Below are 14,573 nucleotides of genomic sequence, written 5' to 3'. Positions count from 1 at the left end.
AAAGTATATAGCAATCCAGGCCCTCCTAAAGAAGGAAGAAAGATCTCAGATACACAACCTAGCCTTATGCCTTAAGGAGCTGGAAAAAGAACAGCAAATAAAACCCACAACCAGCAGAACACACGAAATAATAAAGATTAGAGCAGAAATTAATGCTATTGAAACCAAAAAACACTAGAACAGATCAATGAAACCAGAAGCTGGTTCTTTGAAAGAATTTACAAAATTCTTTTAAACCATAGCCAGTTTGATCAAAAGCCATAAACCACTAGCCAGTTTGATCAAAAGAAAAAGGAAAGGACCCAAATAAATAAAATCCAGAATGAAAGAGGAGAGATCACAACCAACACAGCAGAAATACAAACAATAATAAGAGAATATGATGAGCAATTATATGTCAATAAGATGGGCAATCTGGAAGGAATGGACAAATTCCTAGAAACATGTACACTACCAAAACTGAAACAGGAAGAAATAGAAATTTGAACAGACCCATAACCAGTAAGGAAATCAAATTAGTAATCAAAAAATGTGCCAAAAAACAAGAGTCCCGGGCCAGACGGCTTTCCAGGGGAATTCTACCAAACATTCAAGGAAGAGTGAACACCTATTCTCTCGAAGCTATTCCAAAAAATAGAAATGGAAGGAAAACTTCCAAACTCTTTATATGAAGCTAGCATTACCTTGATTCCAAAACCAGAGACCCCGCTAAAAGGCAAGCTATAGACCAATTTCCCTGATGAACATGGATGCAAAGATCCTCAACAAGGTATTAGCCAACTGGATCCAACAATGCATTAAAATTTATTCACCATGACCAAGTAGGATTTATACCTGGGATGCAGGGCTGGTTCAATATCCACAAAACAATTAATGTGATTCATCACATCAATAAAAGAAAGGACAAGAATCATGTGATCCTCTCAATAGATGCAGAGAAAGCATCTATTTTTGACAAAATACAGCATCCTTTCTTGATAAAAACCCTCAAGAAAGTAGGGATAGAAGGAGCATACCTTGAGATCATAAAAGCCATATATCAACAACCAACGCTAATGTCATCCTCAATGGGGAAAAACTGAGAGCTTTCCCCCTAAGGTCAGGAACAAGACAGGGATGTCCACTCCCGCCACTGTTATTCAACATAGTATTGGAAGTCTTAGCCTCTGCAATTAGACAATACAAAGAAATAAAAGGCATCCAAATCAGCCAGGAGGAGGTCAAACTTTCACTCTTCGCAGATGACATGATACTCTATATGGAAAACCCAAAAGATTCCAGCAAAAAATTGCTACAATTGATTCATGAATTCAGCAAAGTGGCAGGATATAAAATCAACGCACAGAAATAGGTTGCATTCCTATACACCAACAACGAAGCGACAGAAAGAGAAATCAAGGAATCGATCCCATTTACAGTTCCACAAAAAAAAAACATAAAATACCTAGGAATAAATCTAACCCAAGAGGTGAAAAATCTATATGCTGAAAACTATAGAAAGCTTATGAAAGAAATTGAAGAAGACCCAAAACAATGGAAAAAGATTCCATGCTCCTGCATAGGAAGAACAAATATTGTTAAAATGTCGATACTACTCAAAGCAATCTACATATTCAATGCAATCCCTATCAAAGTAACACCAGCATTCTTCACAGAACTAGAACAAATAATCCTAAAATTTGTATGGAACCAGAAAAGACCCCGAATAGCCAAAGCAATCTTGAAAAAAGAAACCAAAGCAGGAGGCATCAGAATCCTGGACTTCAAACTGTAGTACAAGGCTGTAATCATCAAGACAGTATGGTACTGGCACAAGAACAGACACTCAGATCAATGGAACAGAATAGAGAACCCAGATGTGGACCCACAAACTAATGGCCAACTTATCTTTGACAAAGCAGGAAAGAACATCCAATGGAATAAAGACAGTCTCTTCAGCAAATGATGCTGGGAAAACTGGACAACGATATGCAGAAGAATGGACCTGGATAACTTTCTTACACCACACACAAAAACAAACTAAAATGGATGAAAGACCTCAATGTAAGACAGGAAGCCATCAAAATCCTCAAGGAGAAAGCAGGCAAAAACCACTTTGATGTTGGCTGCAGCAACTTCTTACTCAACACGTCTCCGCAGGCAAGGGAAACAAAAGCAAATATGAACTACTGGGACCTCATCAAAATAAAAAGCTTCTGCACAGCAAAGGAAATAATCAGCTAAACTAAAAGGCAACTGACAGAATGGGAGAAGATATTTTCAAATGACATATCAGATAAAGGGTTAGTATCCAAAATCTATAAAGAACTTCTCAAACTCACCACCCAAAAAACAAATAATCCAGTGAAGACATGGGCAAAAGACATGAAGAGACACTTTTTCAAGGAAGACATCCTGATGGCCAACCGACACATGAAAAAATGCTCATTCATCATCATTCATCATCAGGGAAATACAAATCAAAACCACGATGAGATACCACCTTACACCTGTCAGAATGGCTAACATTAACAACTCAGGCAGCAACAGATGTTGGCAAGGATGTGGAGAAAGAGGATCTCTTTTGCATTGTTGGTGGGAATGCAAGCTGGTGCAGCCACTGTGGAAAACAGTATGGAAGTTCCTCAAAAAAATAAAAATAGAACCACCCTTGGGGCGCCTGGGTGGCTCAGTCGGTTAAGAGTCCGACTTCAGCTCAGGTCACAATCTCGCAGTCTGTGAGTTCGAGCTCCGCGTCAGGCTCTGGGCTGATGGCTCACAGCCTAGAGCCTGCTTCCGATTCTGTGTCTCCCTCTCTCTCTGCCCCTCCCCCATTCATGCTCTGTCTCTGTCTCAAAAATAAATAAACGTTAAAAAATTTTAAAAAAAAAATAAAACCACCCTACGGCCCAGCAATTGCACTAGTAGCCATTTATCCAAGGGATACGGGTGTGCTATTTCAAAGGGACACATGCTCCCCAATGTCTATAGCAGCACTATCAACAATAGCCAAAGTATGGAAAGAGCCCAATGTGTATATATATATATATATATATATATATACACACCCAATGGAGTATTACTCGGCAATCAAAAAGAATGAAATCTTGCCATTTGCAACTACATGGATGGCACTGGAGGGTATTATGCTAAGTGAAATTAGTCATAGAAAGACAAAAATCGTATGACTTCACTCATATGAGGACTTTAAGAGACAAAACAGATGAACATAAGGGAAGGGAAACAAAAATATAAAAACAGGGAGGGGGACAAAACAGAAGAGACTCATAAATATGGAGAACAAGCTGAGGGTTGATGGAGAGGTTGTGGGATGGGGGAAGGGCTAAATGGGTAAGGGGCACTAAGGAATCTACTCCTGAAATCATTGTTGCACTATGTGCTAACTAATTTGGATGTAAATTTTAAAATAGAAAAAATAAAACAAGTTAAAATAAAAAAATAAATAAAAATAAAATAATTTTTTGTAATGGAAAAATATACATACATCCCTGAAAGTAATGGGACTTAAATTTTTTATTATCTCATAAGAGGGGGTATTTCTCATTCTAGTTCTCAAAATGAGCAAAGGATCCCTGAGGATCCTGCATGAAAATAATCCAGCAATAAACCAGTAGTGTTCTGTTATACCCCTTTCTGAATAAAAAACTAAAAAAGTCCTGATTTGTAGTATTTGCTGTAGTACTTCTACCATTGATAGCTAATTTAAAGCATCAATATTTTAACAAACAGTTTGCAAATACTTCATTATTTGAAAATCATCTCTGCAAGTCAGTGAAAGTTAATACAAGTCAGCTTCACCATACTAGTTACATAATTAAACACCCTAAATTCTTTACAGAAAGCAAGCCATTTGTTTAAATAACTTGAATAAGTCAATCAGACTTTCAGTTGTCTGAAATTATTTCAAATATTGTCAGACAATTTCTGGGGCGCCTGGGTGGCTCAATCAGTTGAGCAACTGGGGTCATGATCTCATGGTTTGTGGGTTCTGGCCCTTCATTGGGCTCTGTGCTGACAGTGCAGATCCTGCTTGTTATACTCTCTCTCTCTCTCTCTCTCTCTCTCTCTCTCTCTCTCTCTCTCCGCTCCCCATGCACTCTCTGTCTCTCTCAAAATAAATAAACTTTTTTGGGGCGCCTGGGTGGCGCAGTCGGTTGGGCGTCCGACTTCAGCCAGGTCACGATCTCGCAGTCCGTGAGTTCGAGCCCCGCATCAGGCTCTGGGCTGATGGCTCAGAGCCTGGAGCCTGTTTCCGATTCTGTGTCTCCCTCTCTCTCTGCCCCTCCCCCGTTCATGCTCTGTCTCTCTCTGTCCCAAAAATAAATAAATGTTGAAAAAAAAAATTAAAAAAAAAAAATAAATAAACTTTTTTAAAAATTTAAAAAAGGAAATTGCCAGGCAATTTCTTACTTCCAGATTGTCAAATACTGGTTTCCTGAAATCATCACCAAAACAACCCTCTAAAAGAGCAATGTTGAGTTTATTGCTTACTGCAGTGCAGGAGATCACTTCTTTGAAAGACTTTTCATAGAATTTCAGATGAAGGGGAACAAAGATAGGCTATTGATACGGTTTTGGGGGTCTGAGTTAGACAGGTTTTTTTATACAGGTAGTCATAGAAGAACTTGATTAGGGTAGGTCAAGTTTTTGACATAATAGTTTAGGATTGGTGAACACAGAAAGATAAGGGTTTCAAAGTGAAACTTGAAGAATAAACAATCATTTGATGTTACCTATCATCCTGAAAAGGAATTTATATTGGAATGAAGATAAACTGAGTAGTCTAGTGTTCAGATCAATAGATTTGGGGAATGTTCCTGAAACAAACAACAAAGTTATTTGCAACTTTATCTTCCTGGGCAAGAGTTTCCTAGAATCTTAAAAATCATGCTATTGAATTCAATCAAATAGGAAAATGATTTTAATGAACACAGCCAAATAATAAAGTTTGGTGTGGTTGTACCAGGTTTTGATTCCCAGAACCAAAGGTCCATGAACCTGGAGGCTTCTCTGCATTCAACAAGTGATTTTCCTGTCAAGGTTAGGAAGGGGCCATTGGTTCCCTCCAAAGTCATGGAGAGACGCACAGCTGATGAATACTTTGAAGACACCTACAGAGCCTGACAAGTATTCTGGAGCTCCAAAAGGTACAAAGAACAGCAGAGTATAGGAAGATTAGGTATATGACAGGTTGGTACAGAGGATTTACAGGTAGTCCTTCCATAGATGTGTTTCAAAATATCTACCATTCTTTCTACTCTTTCTGATATAGACCAATCTCCTTTAAAATACAGATTATTTAGGGGCGCCTGGGTGGCTCAGTCGGTTAAGCGTCCAACTTCAGCTCAGGTCATGATCTCGCAGTCTATGAGTTCGAGCTGTACTGACAGCTCAGAGCCTGGAGCCTGCTTCAGATTCTGTGCCTCCCTCTCTCTATGCTCCTCCCCTGCTCATGCTCTGTCTCTCTCTCTCCTTCAAAAATAAATTTGAAAACCATTAATAAATAAATAAATAAATAAATAAATAAATAAAATACAGATTATTCAGCACAGAGTCTTATCTCTAATATTTTAGTGTGAATGAATCATTATTTTACTCATCCACCACTCAGTCAAAAATAAAGTGCCTATTATTAATTTTTAGACTCCAGTAAGCATGCAGCCACCAAGATGGACACAAATTTTTTGAATACCTCAACTAAGAAGGGAAAAGAGGGTATGCAGAATATTATTGTCATTGGTTACAGAATCTCCACTACTCGTGAACTTCCCATTTCAAAACCTTTTTATATGTATGAAAAAGGCAAAAGCATGTCACCCTCACCTGCTTTTAAGCAGTGGTCCTATCCATTTGTTTCAGAATAGAATGTTACATTATTCATTAACCCACAGTTGCTTCCTTTTGATTTTCTTTTTGATCAATAGGTTTATCTATGAATATGAGTTTTTATGTACACTTTGCTCAAATTTTATTGTATAATTCTTTTTAATTTTATAAGATTATTATCAGAGACCATAACTTCTAAGATGTGTACTAAATCTTCACTTTTTTGAGTTTTTAAATACTTTCTTTATAGCCAAATACATAATCAACTTTTGTAATTATTCCATAGATGAAAAAGTATTTTCTCTGAAATAGGAATGCTATTAATTATTTTCTTTAATTCTCTGTGTCCTTAGTTCTAAAATAGGTGTATTGAAGTCTTCCACCAGTACGGTGTTTGGGTTATTTTCTACTTGAATTTCCAATAGTTTTACTTGCTACGTAAAAGTTTTTGGTAGCTTTATCTTCCACATAAATTGTGCTTTTTATCATAGAATTTTCCTATCTTTTTAAGTTTTTTTTAAATGTTTATTTATTTTTTGAGAGAGAGAGACAGAGAGTTAGTGGGGAAGGGGCAAAGACACAGAATCTGAAGCAGGCTCCAGGCTCTGAGCTGTCAGCACAGAGCCCAATGATGGGCTGGAACTCACGAACCGTGTGATTATGACCTGAGCCAAAGTCGGACGCTCAACTGACTGAGCTGCCCAGGCACCCCTAGAATTTTCTTATTTTTAGGTTTAGTGCCTTTAACATTAAATTCCACCTCTTTTGTTATTAATTTTCCAGTTCTCTCCTTTTTCTTGGCACTTGCCTGATTTTCTTTGTTTATTCTTTTATATTCAACACTTATTTTGTTTTAAGGATATTTCTTATAAGAACCATGTGACTAAGTTTTGGGTTTTAATCCAATCTGATAGTCTTTCTTTCAAGGCTAGAAATACAGTGCATTTGGGGTGCCTGGATGACTCAGTCGGTTAAGCTTCCGACTTTGGCTCAGGTCATGATCTCACAGTTTGTGAGTTCGAGCCCCCGCATCGAGCTCTGTGCTCAATTAAAAAAAAAGAAATACAGTGCATTTATATTTAGTAAAATGACAGATATTTTTATCTTATCTCTTCCAACTTTCTTTAAGCTTGTTAATAATTTTACATTGATGTTGCTTCCTGTTTCCATTTTTTTATGGTAAAATCTAATTACTACTCATTACACTTTTTCCTTGTTAATTTGAGATACCTTCCATTTACCTACTCTCATAATCAGATGCATTTGTCTCTACTGATATTTGAAATCTGATCCAAATGTTTTCCCCTCAAACGTATTCTCCAGATAAAAAGATAGTTTTAGACCACTTCCTGGGCCCTCCCCTTGCCCCTTGAGACATTTAGAATGTTTGTACTTTGTCCCCTCCGACTGAATTATTGCTTTTATTGAGATATTTTGTTACATTTTAGTACATTTTGTTCTAGACCATTATTCAAATTTTTCTTGTAGTAGGCTCCTCCCATTTCAGGATTCCTGGTTTAAGCTCTTAGATGTTTGCAGACAACCTATCCTTTTCTACTTAATGAATAATTTAAATTGATTCTCACTGTTTTCTCTCTTCATCTTCCCTTATTTTACTTTCAGTTATGGTTCATTTCTTGTTTGATTGGAGTCTTTCACCAAGTGATTTTCTGAGAAGGAACACATGGCAGGTAATATAGGCTTTTTAGATGAAATAAAACCTTGTTTATTAAAGGTGGCCATGTTGTACCTGATTAAATGAGATTTATTCTCAGATATGACACTACATGTATAGATTCAGTTACACAATCAATTTACCCAATATTATTTTGGTAAAAAAGAGGATAGATTTTTACTTGAACCTATGCAAAATAATTCTATTGTTATTAAAGTGCATTTAGTGTTGAATATGAAATAGAATTATTTCCGAATTCTGAGGGTCAATGAGAATCAGATACCGTTAAAATATTTATTTCAGCTAAGAAAAAGCAAAGTTTACTAAATTGAGAGCTAGTGACAGTTTACCAACAAAAGGAAAGAAATTCTTCATATATCCATTGAAAATGGAACATTAAAAATAATGTTAATGAGGGGTGCCTGAGTGGCTCAGTTGGTTAAGTGTCCAACTCGATTTTGGCTCAGGACATGATCTCCTGGTTCATGAGATCAAGCCTCAGGTGGGGCTCTGCACTGACAACAGGGAATCTGCTTGGGATTCATTCTCTCTCTCTCTCTCTCTCTCTCTCTCTCAAAATAAATAAATAAACATTTAAAAAATAATGTTCATTATTTCAAATAAATAATCACCATTTAACTTCCCTTATCAGTTTATTAAGTCCCATGTAATTCACTCTTGTTACACTGGATCTTGGACCACAGTCTGCTTTTATCATGTATATCTGCTTCAGGACTAGAAAGAGTCCTGGAATTCCTAACTCAGTCCATTGTAAACTCTAAAGTTGTCTAAGCCTTGAAAACTCAGAAGTATATATCCAACTGTCTATTCTTTAAAGTATCCACAGAGTACCTGGTACAATCTATCCCATGAGGCTCTGACACTGTTCTTCTTTGTTCTGAATATATTTTAGGAACCTGTAAGTTATAGAAAAGACTTCAGGTAAATATCTAAGGGAAACTGAAACTTGCTCAAATAATGAAGCTGAATGACTATGATCAACTTATTACATTGACCAATTGTATCAGGATGGAGGGAAATAATATTCTTTAATGGGGTACAATACAAAACTCTTTCATAAGCGTTTGACCAATGTTTTCCTGAGAATAAAAATAATGATCCATCTCAAGCGTCTTCTCACAAAATGTACTATTTCTGAGAATTTTACATTAGTAATATTTTACCTATACAAACTTAACAAGGGAAAATTGAACATGTCTTCTGATTTGACAGTTACTCCCATGTAGTTCTTACAAGAGCATCAAACTAATTGTGAAATATGGAACATACCAAACACTCCTAATTATTTCTACCATTCTTCTTTATAAGGTAAAATCATAAATCTTTTTAATTTTTCAGGGCCCTCTGATATTTTCAAAAGTAGCTTTAGATGCAAAAGACATACTGATTTTATTTTTCTGATTTTGGGGTCTGAACTTGAGATGGCAAAATCAAGTGTTATTAGAAGGGATTTTTATCACTTAAGACAGCATCATGGATGCCGACAACTAGTACTGGGTTATCTATATAATCAAAGTATCAATTCATTAAACAAGGTAACACGATTGTAAGAAATTTTAACTCTTTCAGAAGTAATACAACTTTGTTCTTTATTTTTGCTTTTTAAAAAACAATCAGGACAGGGGCGCCTGGGTGGCTCAGTCGGTTAAGCATCCAACTTTGGCTCAGGTCATGATCTCGCAGTTTGTGAGTTCGAGCCCCGCATCAGGCTCTGTGCTGACAGCTCAGAGCCTAGAGCCTGCTTTGGATTTGTGTCTCCCTCTCTCTCTGCCCCTCCCCTGCTCATGCTCTGTCTCTCTCTGTCTCAAAAAAAATTTTTTTTAATTAAAAAAAAATTAATCAGGACATTATAAAAGTCAGTACAGAGCAGAGAAAATGAGATATGGAGTCTCTACCATGTGAACAGATTTCGCAGAGGGTGAAGAATAATATTTTACTATCCTTCATTAAAAGTTCTAAGACTAATTTATCATTTTAACAGAAAGAGCTAAATTCTAGTTTTTCATTAATATGATATTTGGCAGTAAAAACCTCACAAGCTCATTTTTGTACCTTGAATTATCATGAATAAATTCTTCAAAATAGGAAAAACTGCAAAAATTTTAATATATTTCATAGCTTCTTTTCAGACTTAGTTATTATAATTCAAGGCAAATAAAATTCTCTTTCCTTAAATTGTCTACAACTTGCTATACATACTCAGATTTTGTCCTTCACTATGCTTTTATATTCTGGAACAAACTAACATTTAACTTAGGATAAAATCATTCTTTTTTTCCTTGAAAAACAAAAATACACATACAGTTGTATTTCTCTCTCACTATGGCTTCTACTATAGTCTCAAGTACCCATATTAATTATAACTTCTAACTAAAATAACCCTGTTTTGCAGAGTAAACTAGAATATAGAAAATTGAAAAATGTATCATACTTAAAGGTTTTATTAGTCTACAAAAATCATGAATACTGGTAACAAAATTTTCTCCAGCTATTTCTCCTTTACACCTTCATAAAGTGGCAAAAATAAAACATTAACATGAAGATCACAAAGGTATAGCCACTTTATAGTGTATCAAAATCAGATGCAAAAGTATGTGAACTTCAAATTATGCTTAGTAATCAATGTTTCGGTAACAATAATACTTCTAAACTGTGTATCAATTACCTTTGAATTAATGTAATTTTTAAATTCCAAGGTTTTAAGTTAACTACAGATCTTGGAAATGATATTTAAACTTACACACTACAAAAATAACTACTGCTATAAAAATGTCTTCAGAGCTATGAAGATAAATTTACATTTTTATAATCTTAGGCACTCTGTGTCTGTAATGTTAGTTTATTTGGTCAGTAAGTCAAAGTAGGAAGTTTAGGAACTTCATATTATTCACAATAAACTAGTCTCCTCATAAGAAGACATACCCAAATCATGCTATATATATAGTAACATGATTTGGGTATATATATATATATATATATATATATATATATATATATATATACACATATACCCAATATATACTATATATGTGTGTGTGTGTGTATATATATATATATATATATATATATATGCCCAATATATACTATATATATATATGTGTGTGTGTGTGTGTGTGTGTATATAGTGTGTATATATATGTATATGTGTATATATATATATGGTGTGTATATATATGTATATGTGTGTATATATATATGGTATATATATATATGGTGTGTGTGTATATATATATATAATATATGTATATATGTGCTGTATTATAGTGAACACTGATAAATCAAAGAAAATTATTAAACCAGTCTAACTTGTCAAGAGTCACCTTCATTATGTGAAATTGGATTCTTAATGTGTTCCTGAGCTAGCAGTTTCTATAAAAAGGAGATTTTCCTCAAAATCCTAGTACATTTACAATAGTAAAAGGTTAGTTTCAAGGCCTAAAGTCCTTGTTTCATATTGGCCATGGTTCTCAAATCACTGAGAATTCCAAAGTACTTGTTTTTATGTAGATTATTTCTATTGCTATTCACCATATCAGTAATTAAAGCAGCAATTTTAAAAGTTCCAGATCAACATGAATAGCATTTTAAATTTTAAATGACTGTGTTTTTTTATATTTTTTCTAAAACCAAAAATTTGGAAGAGTGGAATTGTTTTATAGTTTAGAAAATATCTTTAATGCCTGGGTTAAAAGAATACAGCTGAATGCTCATACTTGTTTCTACATTCAATGTGTTGAGAAATGTTTGGTTGAAGCATATAAAGGAAATCTGGCCTTATACAGATTAGGAAAGAGAGTACCTCTCAGACCCCCTGAAGGGTCTTCCTCAGACTGCTCTTTGACAACCAGCAGCTTTACAGCAGTGTATCTCAGACATCATAAATGTTCCATCCTAATCTAGTACACACTTCATGTATAAAATCGAAATAAGTATTTCACAAAACAATACTTCCCTAAGGAAAACAAGATTCATTTTTTTCATTTCCTGTGAATTCTGGGAATATTGAATTTGTATTAGCACTTTATATATGTCTAAGATCCAATCAGAACAGAGTTGCTTTAATTTCATAAACATTCTAATCTAATTTATTAGTGCCCTGAAGAAGTAAGAAAATATTTCACATTCACCCACGAGAGGTAAAGGTTTTTTCTGAATCACAAACACACAAACACATCGCTTTTAGCTCAGTTGTATGACTTCAGCTGCAGATCAAAAGTAAACCCAGAAACACACTCACCAGTTTAGATCTGAAAAGCTGTTGCCCTTCCTAATGGCCACAAAATACTTTTCAATTGATTTGAGTTTACAAGTAGGCAAACAGAGAAAGATTAACAAATCAAATTTGGCATATCCACCCTTCAGAGACGAGATTTCCAACACACATTTCACAGAGATCACAAATGGTCAGATCATAAAATCAAATTCCCAGCCATAGCTGCCACCAGTGGGAGATGATTTTATTGACCATGTAGGAACCAGAAAAAGCAAAACCACAAAATCAATACAGAGAGAGAAAGAAAAAACAAAACAAAACAAAACTCGAGAAACAGAGCATCAGCAAAGTTAAACTTCTATTGCTGCTTGGCATTTATTCCCAGGGGCGGGGGGAGGGGGGTGCAAAGAAAAGACATGCGTGAGTGAGCATAAGCAGTTCATCAAGTGACTTCTCCAGCAAAGCAACTCTTTAGGTGAGTATACTTGGGCATTCCAGTGGATGATCTCCAGAACTGTTATAAGGATCATTTTCCAAATAGTAAAACCATGATTTTCCTGCAATATAATATGAATGCTTGTCCGTGATTTTTTTAAAAATTCATTAAATAATGAGAAAACCATTAAAATATGTTAAGGTTCAATGACAATTTGAGAAGGTAAGTATCTGCAGGAAATTTAATGAAGGAATGTTAAGGTAAAATTGCTGGGTAGATTAAAAAAAAAAACTGTTTAATGTCTTACAGTACCCTACACTATATCCTTTGGGGTGATCTGTTCCACCACACAGAAATTATTTTCTCTCTACCACACAAAAATCTTCATGTTAACCTCAGCCACTACAGCCTTGTAAAAGAGCTTGGTTAAGAGAAAGTCAAGTCCAACACTGCATGGAAAAAACACCCAACAATCTCTTCTACCTGGTTCAACTTTGGGACCATTTGTTTTTTCTAACAGACCACAAGAGTTTTTCCCACGCCACAGTGCACCCTTCTTCAGGCACCCTACTGGAATTTGGCGAGCCCCTTCAGTATGCAGATTTAGCTCCCTTTTTCCTGTTTCTCTTTTTCAAATCAGTGACATTTTGTGCTGTTACTTAATTTTCACCTCCATTTATTTAGTTCCTTTCTCCTTCTGGAACTCCTACAATACACATAATGGATCTTACGGAACCAACCTTATCTTTTCCCTAATGATCTCCATCTCTTGATATTATTTCATAAATCTCCATCTCGAAAGTGATCTTCTTCAGGTTGGCCACGGAATCTATTCATTGGAAAATCATGATTTCTATTTGTAGAAAGTCTTATTTGTGCTATACTTGGATCTCCTTAAATGCTCTGATATTTTTCTTGCTTAAGTTGTCTTCCGTCTCTCCCTACAACTCTATTTGGCTAAGCAAGTGCTCTATTTGCACTGACTACTCACCTGTCTGCTGCCAAGTCCCTTAGATCAGTTGTTATTTTGTTATTATAGCTGTTGTTGATTCATTGGAGCTCATCTGTGACAATCTCCTAGCCTACCCTGGAAAGAGCATGCTCATTCAGTTGATTCTTGACCTGTTGTGTGCTGGAATATCTGGCATATTTATACAAAGCTGATTTTGATCCCCCTTCTCCCACACTGGGCAGGGCATGCTGGACACAGATCTGTGGAAGCCAAGCTTTTCCCAAGAGCCTCTGCTTCCCCCTAGGAGTCTCTTAGTGTTGTTTCCCAAGTTCTTACTTAGCCCACAGACAGGAAAGGCCCCACTCATTCTCCTCACCTTGATTCCCACAGCTCAAGGCCTCATTTGGATCCAGCTACCCATCAACTCCACCAACCATGTGGCTGAGGAGAGGAAGTAGATTGGAGTTGGGAATAGAGGCAAAAGAAATAGGGTTTCACTCACCATCTTTCAGAACTCTTCACCATGGGTAACTTCAAATTCTTCTTCATTGATGTTGCCTGAACCTCCCTAAAACTGCTTCTTCTATTAGTCCGTGATATTGTGTGTGACAGTGGGGTGGTGGGGAGGAGGATGTGAGATTGGAGGCTGTTCTTAAAATCAACAGGAAGCATGTAAAAATTAAACTGTGGTTAACTAGGAAGGTTAAACTATGTCTTCATTTAGCTTGAAAGAAGCAAAGTGGTCATGTCTAGACTCCCTACATTGCCAAATCTGAGGATGGCCTCTCTACCAGTTGTTTATCATTCAATGAAGTTGTTTATCTAGGTTCTTTATACTTAAGAGCATAGGATATTTAAAGAATGGGTCAAGTCTAAAGCCATATTGAGCCAGGCCAGAGCTTTTGGTGAAATGTAGGAAAGATAAAATGTAGGCTTCCACAGAATGAAGAGATTGCTCTGAATTTGTTCTATTGGATTTCTTTCAAATTGCTTCTGTCTATATCATAATGGGAAGGTCTTCATTGTGGGAAGGCCTGGATACAGATGCCTTAGATCAGCACTTCTTCAGGCCTTGGAACAAACCCTTCTTCTCTCTGATTTTAGTACAGTCTTCCTTGAGTGTCTTTCCTTTCCTCTTTTCACCCACTGTGTGCTAAAATCCAGACAGCTGATATTAGTGTGTGAGCTTAGGGGACAACACGAATAAGGTCTTTTGGCTATTTTGTCATGGTTGTGTGGTTTTTATGTTTATTAAGGTTTATCTCAATCACTTAGGTCTGATTGCTGTGGATTAAAAACATCTTATGACATACTGTGGTACACCTCAACTCCCAAGGAAACTAGATTCAAGTTTGGAGTTAAACTTCCAGATATTTATAGGCTATCTGTACTTGAATTTCTCTTACATATCACCTTTGCGCTCTGATGCAGAGTTAAGAGATCACTAATG

This window comes from Panthera pardus, unplaced genomic scaffold (assembly GCF_024362965.1).
Source record: "Panthera pardus isolate Hobbes unplaced genomic scaffold, ASM2436296v1 HiC_scaffold_24, whole genome shotgun sequence".
Taxonomy (NCBI): Eukaryota; Metazoa; Chordata; class Mammalia; order Carnivora; family Felidae; genus Panthera; species Panthera pardus.
Note: the sequence above shows the minus strand (reverse complement) of the source record.